The 8,280-nt window shown below is 43.6% G+C and overlaps 1 pseudogene; it reads left to right on the top strand.

The window, feature by feature from the left end:
• Positions 1-2,803: 2,803 nt before the first annotated feature.
• Positions 2,804-2,899, top strand: LOC133752777 (U6 spliceosomal RNA; annotated as a pseudogene).
• Positions 2,900-8,280: the final 5,381 nt, after the last annotated feature.

The following is an 8,280-nucleotide window of genomic DNA, read 5'->3' as shown; positions in this document are numbered from 1 at the left end:
GAGAAGTCAAATGAGTCCCAGACGCCTCTGAACATATTGGTATCAGAGACAAGAGCGGGACCCTGTCTCTGACTTCTCGGGCACGTCTGTCTTCTTTACTCCCTGAGCTTCAAAGAGCAAGCCTTGGGTCATGGCCAGAGTGGCAAACCAACCAATTCATTTGTTTTGGCCAATATACTACTTAAAAAATAGCTCAATATCAGTATATTTAGGTGCCACTTGCTCTCCACTTTCTCTTCGCCCCCACCACTCCCACTCCTTTCTCCTGAGTGACAGATGTGCTTGTCTTGTGTGCAGACACCAAGAAAGTATCTGGTTTGAGGAACAGAAAGGTTTTGAGGCCGTAGGCTCCAGACACTCCCTTCCTGGGTAGCACTGCTAGGAGACATGTGCTCCAATATTAATCTTCCGTAACAACATCCATCAGCAGCTCTGGTATTTGAGTTCCTCATGAAGAAAAGAACAAAACCCATATTTTACCTGTCAGTCATCCTCAGAGAGCAGGGGAGCCAGCCGTGCTGAGAGGCTTATGGACATGCAATCTCAGACGGGGAGAGCTGGAGGAATGCAGACTCATGGAGGGAGAAGCCCTGCCTGTGACGACAGCAGGCCCAGTCGGAGAATTCCTTGGCAAGAGGCTGCTTGTATTTAGTTTTAGCCCTTGGCCACACCATATCTGGCAATTTAAGTTCCAAAGAAAAAGCAATATTGCAGGTGTTCTCAGAATAACAAGGGACCAAGAACTGGTATGTTTTCAGTTATGAAAGCAGCTAAAAATTCAATAACAAGGACACGAATCCAAACCATTACATTGTTAGAAATTTCTGGCTGATGCACGTAGGATGCAATCTTGTTAGCTGCTGGCCAATCCACACTGAGAGGCAACCTGAGAAAAATGGCTGTGCATTCAGCCGAGCTCAATTCTCTCCTGACATCAGACTCCAAGCCTTTGCAAAGCACCTCAGAATGTTTTGCTTAAGTTTGTACCCAAGGACCTGGCATCCACCGGGAATTACAACCCCTCATATTGTTCTTACGTTGTTCTAAGACCTGACTACCTACCATGGGCTTTGCAGTTACTTTATCAAATTCACGTAGCAATATTATGCTCTTTTCACTTTATAATTGAAGAAGTTGAGGTTAATGTGATATCAGACTACACTGATCAGTAGAGCTAGGACTAGCACTCAGAGCTGTCTGCTTCCAGGGTCACTGCAGATGTCTGCCTCAACACCAATGCTGTAAAGGAGAGCTAAGGCCTGTGAGTATGAAGGAGCAGGGTGTGTGGGAATCAGGTCATTACCCATGTGGCTAACTTACCCTCTTAGTCTAGGCTCTATTGTTGGGCTTGGAGCTGATGATTGGGTGGCTGCTACAATGTCCAAGGACAACATAGTTACCTTTTTCCTTCTAGGGAGACTTGGAGCACTAGGGAATGTGGCCACTGAGCCACCTTGTGTCTGTCTCCGGGGACTGCATCTTCCCCCACACTCCAGCATCTGACAATTTCAGGGAACCCCTGCGTCATAGCCAACACCATTCTTGTACTCCCACCTGAAAGGCTTTGCATGGCAGCCTTACTTTTTAACCTCACAGTCCAAGCCTCCGCCTACAAGGGACAAATCAGCTGCTGTTCTAGAATCTGATGAATGTCATGTGAGTTGCTTCAAAGAATTTAAAATAACTGGTACTAGGGCTAGAACTGTGGCATGGCGGTTGAGCCACTGCTTGCAATACCAGCATCCCTTATCGGGAGCACTGGTTCGAATCCTGGTTGTTGTGCTTAAGATTCAGCTCTCTGCTAATGCACCTGGGAAGTCAGTGAAGGATGGTCCAAGTACCTGGGCCCCTGCTACCACATGGGAGACTTGGATGGAGCTCCTGGCTGCTGGCTTCAACCTGGACCAGCTCCGACCATTGTAACCATTTAGGGAGTGAACCAGCAGATGGAAGATCTCTTTCTCTATCTCTTTCTATCTCTACTGTTCTGCCTTTCAAGAAAGCAAACAAACAAAAATCTGTAAGAAACATAGAAGTGACAGACTGTAAATTCCAGGAAAACTCAAGGCTCCATTTCCTCAACACCCCACCATAGTATTGCAAGGAGAAGGAGCTCACACATGGAATCAAAGATAAAATTAACTCTTCAAGGACACACAATATTGCTCCCAGAAAAAGGGGTAAATTTTTCGGTAGAAGATGTAATGTGATCATAAATGGAACAGAAGTAACATTCTCCGAGTTCCTTTGAATTCTATCTTCCACCTCTATTTCAGTGATTGTGGAAACAGGAGAGAAGTGATTATGTGGTGATTAAGAGAGAGTGCTCTAAATTGGAGGCATTGATGTGAATCTATGATTTCTAAAGTATTTATGTGTGTATATGCAGGCAAGTGTGTTTATGTGCCTATATGTAGGTATATTGTGTACACACATATGCATATATGAGCATATATATCTTTGCATATAATGTAGGTATATTTCTTTGCTCTGTTTGCTGAAAGCACATAGAAGCAAAAAATGCCCCAATAGCAATGAGTACACTTAGTACTCAGATATTGGTCTCTAATACCATTCTCTGCTAAAAGAACAAGAGCTCCTCTGAGAAATGTCTGAATCAAAGGCTGAGACAGGAGTAGTTCTAGAGGATCCTGGAACTTCTCGTTATGCTAGAAATAAGGAAGCATTAAAAACATGAGTAGGATATGTCATTAGGAGACTTACTAGCTTGCCCAAAGATGGAACAAATCAAATGCCAAAATAAATAAAACCATATAACCATAACCCACTAAAGGAAACAGGAGCGCTCACTTCAGCAGCACATATACTAAAATTGAAACGATACAGAGAAGATTAGAGCAAGGATGACATACAAATTTGTGAAGCATTCCATATTAAAAAAAAAAAAAAGAAAGAAAACAGGAATCCATGCCTTTGAGTTAGTTTATCTAAAAAAAGCCATGAATAATAAGCACGCCAGTTGAGGAGAAGGGAGGCCTCCCTCAGTGCAGGATGCCAAGTGCTGACTAGTGAAGACTAGTGAGTGTGGAAAGACTGCTGCAGTTCAAACATTTTATCACCATCTTGATCAAGACAGATTCAGGCAAAAGTCGTCTGGGAGATTAGGTGCAGGGGGGACGTTTTCATGAGGAGCTGGATAGCTTCATGTTCTTACACTAAGTCCCCACGGGTTACTCCCCAGTGTCAGGGGAAATAATTGTGTCTGGAGAGTGTGGAAACCAGACAACACTTTCATTACGTAAATACAGCAAAACCACCAGTGAGAAGCAAATACTGTTTACATCCAAACTGTGACGCTGTGAGAACACAATATTATTCGTGAAGTATTCTGGCTGGAAAGTCGTATCCTAAATGTAATCATGAGGAAACTTCAGACAAGCCTGAAATTAGGTGTTTTCTATGGGAAAAAAAAAAAAAGAAAAAGGAACTATATTACTGAAAATGTCGATGTCATAAGCAGAAAATCAGGGCAGTGAAGTGTTCCAGGGTGAAGGAGCCTAAAGAAACAAGACAAAGAAAAAAAGAAAAAAAAATTCTGCTATAAAAGACATTTTTAGGTCAATTGGGAAAATTGGATTATGGATGTCGATTAGATTAAACTTTTATGATAATGTTAATATAATATCAGTTATCTGCTGAATCAAATGACTCTACTTGGTTACATGAGAGAATCTCTCTTTTCTTAGGAAACACACATTGAATTATTTAAGGGCAGAAGGGCATGATGTATTCAACTTCCATATGGCTCCAGAAAAAATATTATGTCTGCTGTGTGTAGTATATAAATTTTATTTATGGGTACATGGAGATGAGAGAAAGGGAGTGCAAACACTAAAGCATGTAGGCTAAGTGTTAACAATAGGTGAGTCTGAATGAGGAACATGTCCGTGATCTGTGAACTGTTCCAATTCTTGTTAATTTTCTGTACGTTTGGAATTATTTACAAATGAAATCCTAGGCGAGGTAGAAGCCTGTGCACCAGTGTTGACTGCTGCAGTTCAAATTCGGGCTATTTCCCAGCTCTGGGGTCTTCAGCACGTTGTAGGAATATAATTGCTCTGTGCCACTGATTCCTTAACAGGAAAATTAAAATAATAGTACCTGCCCCATAGGGTTTCTGCAAGGTAGGAGGTAATGAAAGTGCTTATTATTATTGACTCGGATGACTTTTCATGAAAGAGATGCCAGAGCCTTGGGAGATAAAGCAGGAGCTAGGGTGAGGCTTGGGGTTGCAGGTGCTGAGGCAGGTCCCTAAGCCAGTACTCAAGCTAAGGGGCGTGAGGAGTCCCTGACAAGAGGGCCAGTCTCACCTTTCACAGCCCCTCTTCAAAGATCTGGGCCGCAGCATAGGCAGCCGTGTAGAGGGAGCGCCCCGAACGCAGCACAGGTGGTGGCGGCTCTGCTAACCATCGACTCTGAGAGCCAGAGAATCAGAAGCCTGGTGACCTTCCCAGAAAATCAAGTCCCAGGGGAATCAGACTGTTAGCGTGGGGGTGGCAAGGGAACATTTCCCAATTACAAAAGCAGCAGTGAAAACCACATGCTTGGTGCTTGGAACTAGGACAATTATAAATAAGCCCAGGACAAGTTCTCCACAAACAGAGGTTGCTTTGTGAAAAATGCTGTCAGCTAACATGGTGCTTCAGCCACAGCATCAGGTGAGGGGGGAGATGTTGGCAGCGAGTGGGAGAGGTTGAAGGCCAGTCCTGTGGTGCCCGCACGGCTTTCCTAATTTGGATGGTTTCTCTTGCAAGCTCCTTATTTGAAGACGGCTCAGGCAGTGTTATGATTAGAAACGTAATCCATTCCACATGTGTCTGGAGGCTGGGGAGGCCACGCTGCAGGGTTTTCAGGGAGGATTGCCAAGGTGGCCTCCTGGAAAGCCACCTCACTGTGACCCTGGATCAAGTCACGGTTTTCCTAGCCGGTCTCGGATAACAACTCCTGCTGGGGGTCAGAACAGCGGCTTGACTCTTCTCTGTTCTTACCTGCCTGCAGGGCTGTGTGAGAGGAAGGAGGAGGCTGGAGGATTTGTTTTGTGCCTGAAGTGTGGGGAAGCAGGGAGTGTGGCAGGGAGAAACTACTTGAGCCCCCTGTCTTTCTCCTACCGCCTCACTTTGTCCTTGAACTTTTCAGTTGCTGTCTTGTGCCTCTGAGCCCAACATCCCTGCCTGACCTTGTCAGGGCCATGAGATGGGGAAGACGCCCCGTGCTGGAATTCTCTAGCTCAGCTACTTCTAGCTTTGGATTTTGGAAGAATTAGTTAGCTTCTCTGAGCCTTGGTTTTCACAGCTGCACAACGTGGGGATTCCTATTGGGGAGACTGTAGGGAGAAGAGGAGTTACCATGTCTCAGCTGCAGGGCCCAGGCCTGGCTCTGGAATGTGCCCAGCAAATGTCATTAGCATCGTGACGTTAGCTTCAGAGAAGACGTGCAGCGTGCTCTTTCCCGCTCACTGTTTTGCTGCCAACTCCTGGGTCCCAGCCTGGCTGTGTGTTGTACGTGGGACGTGAAAGGCCTGTAACCTAGGGTACATGTACTTAGCTCTTTTCTATATGGCTTTAACGGTCATAGTGCTAAAGCTTGCCTTCCCTTTAACCCTCTGGACTAGAGAGCCCACTTGGTCATTCCTAACATAATTAATATTTAGCATTTCAATGGCATGTCGAAGCTTAAATTGTTATCTTGTTAAAGCCTGCTCCCATCTGACCTACAGTTCCTTCTAACGGTAGAAGTGCTAAGACGGGTCACTTGAGCTGCTAGGAAACTCAGACATGCTTTTGGGTCCATGTCATGTAGATATCTTTTCAAATCAAACTAGATCTTTGTACAGTAGCTATTTTCTCATTTCCCCAGCTGAGCCTAATTCATTAATGGTTTGCCTCAACTCTTTTCCATCTTCTACTTATACAACAGTGTGCAGCACTGTAAGTTCCTGTCTGACTTGAAATGTGGATACAAAGCCCTTCTTGTATACTGCTGGTTAGAAGTGCAGCAAAGAAAGACCTTGTCTTAGACTCAGAAGAACTGATTTTGGTTTCACTACTTACTAGTTCTACAATCTCAGCCAAGTAAATTCAGCTCTCTCAGCTTCAATTTCATCTAGAAAAAGGAGATTAAAATAACTAAGAATGGGGGCCAGCACTGTGGCTCTGCGAGATAAAGCCCTGGCCTGCAGAGAGTGTATTCCATATTAGCATTGGTTCGAGTCCCTGATGCTCCACTTCCAATCCAGCTACCTGCTAATGCACCTGGGAAAGCAGTGGAAGATGGCCCAAGTCCTTGGGCCCCCTATACCCACATGCTGTAGACCCGGAAGCAGCTCCTGGCTCCTGGCTTCAGATTGGCTCAGCTCCAGCGCTTGTGGCCATTAGGGGAGTGAAGCAGCAGATGGAAGACCTCTCTCTCTGTCTCTACCTCTCTCTGTAACTCTCTTTCAAATAAATATAATAGATCTTTTAAAAAATAACTAAGAATGTACAAATGATAGTAAAAACGGGAGTCTGGTAAGCTGTTAAGTACATGCCAATGTCAATTTAATTTATCTTATTTACTGACTTTTTTCTACTGAGCAGTTGAAGATTCTCAAAAGAGGGAGAAAGGATGATTTCTGCCTTCAGTATATGGCAACTTTTAAGTCAGATACTAGACATTTCCTTCTTAGTCCTACCTTTTCTGGTGATAACTATAGTTTAAACTTTTATGTTTCTTTGCTAATTTAATAATACGGCAGTATCTACCTCTTTTGAAAGGACAAATGAGTCCATAGTTAGGAGAACATTGTGTGCTCCAGGGAGGAAATATGTCAGCGACATCTAAGGTGGCCTCTTATTGTTGGTATTACTCACCTGGATCATTTTTGTGCTGATACAGTAAGATCATCGCAACCCAAAGTGGAACGAATAAATTATGGATGGCCGTGCATACTCATGCTGGGTTCCAGAAAAGGGCTGTGAATAGCCGGCACTGGAGCTGAACTCTCCAAAGGAACAATGAAGGCTGGTTGGAGCCCAGGGGAAAGGAGACCTAGGGGGATCAGGTTCCCACTGCATTGTGACTGAATGAATAATTCAGCAGTATTGTTTTGGGGTAGGTGTCCTTTTCAGCATCTTTAAAAACCTCTCTCTCTCCCACAGTGGGTTCACATAGCCATTCAATATCACGTCAAGGATTCTTTCTTGGCTGCAATGCTATGCAGTGGTAGAGTGAAGTGTGCGTTTCATGCACATTACAGCATAATTATTAGATCAAAATTGTTACTGTGATCTCCATCTCCAAATACTTGAGAAACGTGTTTTCAATTCGGAATTTCTAATCTTTTATTCAGTTGATTTCCCATCTTCATTGTAAGCATTAGGATAAGAATAGGAAAATGAGATTCATATGTGACATAGCTGTTCACCAGCTAATCTGCAGGCATTTTTGTCAATGACATATTTTCGAATGTCAAGCATTTTATTTTTGTAGCCAATAATATCCTTTAGGGCACTGTTTAGAAAGCTTTACTAAACTTATTTATAGCTTGTCTTTTCCAAAAAGGATTTGGGATGGTGTAGAAAGAAAGATGCTTACTATGAAGACTAGATGAATAAAATATATATGTGTAAGGTGGTTTCTGGGCTTCCTCTTGGGTGAATAGTGAGTAGGGTACACCTTCCAGCATCCCAGCGAGGAAAGAAGAATCCCAAAGGCGTGCTTACACAACCAAAGATCCCTAAGCTGCTGCAGAGATGTTGAGGACAGAGATTTGTGTTGCTCTTGGAGGCGGAGAGGAAGGTGAGAGAAACACAGGAAGTCATGGTTGAGGCAGGTGAGTGAAATTCCTGAATGATGTGGGTTGCTTTGTTGGACATTCCCCTGTGACTCCAGCATTCTCTAGCAATCTATAATCATACAGCTTTCTCCATATGACTAATACCAGAGGTTTCTGGTGGTAACCAGGGTCAGAAATGAGCCTGTGATGTCAGAGGCAGGCAAGAAGATCCTGCACTAGAGGCAACTGGAGGCTTCATTTCTGGGGTATAGTGATACAAAGATGGAAAATGAAGCCCAAGAAAATAAGTAAGAAATAAACCCACCAATTGTAATGCTTTTTAATAGAGGTTTGTGGTTGACTTATAACTCTGGATTGGAATTTCTGGACAGCCATTGTGGAAAGCAAAGCACATATTTCTTATTCTCAGAGAGGAAGCTACACACTATCATCAAGAGATTTTTAGAATCCAGCTTCAATTCTGAAGATTTTTTTTTTTTACAAAA

The sequence above is a fragment of the Lepus europaeus genome, chromosome 2, assembly GCF_033115175.1.
Source record: "Lepus europaeus isolate LE1 chromosome 2, mLepTim1.pri, whole genome shotgun sequence".
NCBI classification, from domain to species: domain Eukaryota; kingdom Metazoa; phylum Chordata; class Mammalia; order Lagomorpha; family Leporidae; genus Lepus; species Lepus europaeus.
This window is presented reverse-complemented; position numbering and strand designations above follow the sequence as displayed.